This window comes from Populus euphratica, unplaced genomic scaffold (assembly GCF_000495115.2).
Source record: "Populus euphratica unplaced genomic scaffold, PopEup_1.0 scaffold555.1, whole genome shotgun sequence".
Lineage (NCBI taxonomy): Eukaryota > Viridiplantae > Streptophyta > Magnoliopsida > Malpighiales > Salicaceae > Populus > Populus euphratica.
In genome coordinates, this window is record NW_011500432.1 from 103858 (window position 1) to 106089 (window position 2232).

The following is a 2232-nucleotide window of genomic DNA, read 5'->3' on the forward strand; positions in this document are numbered from 1 at the left end:
TAAGTTTGGCCATCTCTTTGTCCTTTGAATTTCAGTACTTAAACTCATTAATCAATTCTTTCATTTATGTGATAGGCCTACATTTAAGATGAACATTTATAATAAATTAAAGGTAGCTTATATTATTAGATATGTTATTATAAATCATGTTTTAGTTAAGGAGTTATTGATATTTCAAGTGCAAAATGATGATATAAAACTTTGATAAAATGCACTTTTAAGTAAAACTTAATCTCATACATCTAATAGAGATATGTACAACCTTAGAGAAGATCATGACCTCCAAGCCAAGTTTACATCCTTAACTAGAAAAGTCAAGGCACTAGGATTGAAAAAGAGTGGTCAATTAAAATCTGTTTAAGGCATTATGTGTCAAATCTATGAAATCAATAAACACTTAACCAATGACTATCCAAATTTGTCTTCTTTTAAGGAATGTCTCCATGACCAAGCTCATGCTTTAAATAGAGACCCAAACATAATCCATACTCACAAACATACAACCCTAGTTGGAGAAATCACCTAAATTTTAGTTAAAAGAGTGATAATAATAATAATAATGCACATACTTTACAACCACCATTTCAAGAACACCATAATTTCCAAAAATTTTATGAATATGCACCTTCTTATGCTCCATCTCCTAGAAAAAATCTTGAGAAAATATTTCATGCATTTATTAAAAAGCAAGAGACAATCAATACTCAACTTGCTCAAAGCATGACAGATTTTAAAGATACTCTTGCAAAATTAACATCTACTCTCAGTTTCCAAGAGAAAGGTAAGTTTCCATCTCAACCATAAAAAAATATCATGGGGCAATACAATGCAAATGCAAGTAGTTCCGGAAGCCAACACATGGATCAAGTCAAATCAGTCACTACTCTGCGCAGTGGTAAGGTTATTGAAAAACCCTCTCTTGAACCTTATGAGAAAGATGATGAGTCAATCTCTGAGGGTAAGGAAGGGGATGAATCTGAAAATTGCAAAGAAACTACTGATTCATCGCCAGCACTTCCATTTCCTCAAGCCATGACCAAACAAAGGAAAGTTAATCACAACTCTGAAATTTTTGAAATTTTCAAACAGGTAAGGATCAATATACCTTTGCTGGATGCTATTAAACAGGTTCCTTCCTATGCTAAATTTTTGAAAGATCTATGCACTGTGAAGAGGAAACTGAATGTGAAAAAGAAAGCCTTTCTAGCCGAACAAGTAAGTGCTATTCTTCAGAACAATAATGCTTTGAAATATAAAGACCCTGGTTGTCCTACAATTTCTTGCTTTATTGGAGAGCATAAAATTGAAAGAGCCTTACTTGATCTTGGTGCTAGTGTGAATTTACTTCCATATTCAGTTTTTCAGAGTCTCAATCTAGGTGAGTTAAAACCAACTTCTATAACTCTTTTACTTGCCGATAGATCTATAAAAGTGCCTAGAGGAATAATTGAAGATGTGTTAGTACAAGTCGATAAATTCATTTATCCTGTGGATTTTATTGTCTTGGACACACAACCTGTTGAAGTATGTAATTCATTTCCTGTTATTTTAGGACGTCCATTTCTTGCAACTTCTAATGCATTGATTAATTGTAGGAATGGACTGATGAAGCTATCATTTGGAAACATGACATTGGAGATGAATATTTTCAACATTTGCAAGCAACCCAGAGATGATAATGATTTACAAGAAGTGAATTTTACAGAAAAATTAATTTATGATAAATTTCAAACCACTTCCAGTTAAATTGAGATTGATGAATCTGATAATTTGCAAATGGTTTATTTTCAGGAAGAATCAAAGGCAAGTAATTTTGGAGGCCACAAATTGAGGAATTGCCACCACGACCAATTAAGTCCATACCTTCAAGTGTTCAACCACCAAAACCTGATTTGAAGCCGTTGCCATCCAGTCTCAAATACTCATTTTTGGGAGAAAATGAAACTTTTCCGGTAATAATCTCTTCTAAACTTAATGCACATCAAGAAGGTAAGTTATTACAAACTCTGAAAATGCACAAAAATGCATTAGGATGGACCATAGCTGACATAAAAGGAATTAGTCCTTCGATTTATACACATAGAATTTATTTGGAGAAAATTTTAAACCCTCTAGGGAATTGCAATGAAGGCTCAATCCTAATATGAAAGAAGTAGTGAAAAATGAAGTCATTAAGCTTCTAGATAATGGAATCATTTATCCTATTTCTAACAACGAATGGGTAAGTCCTAT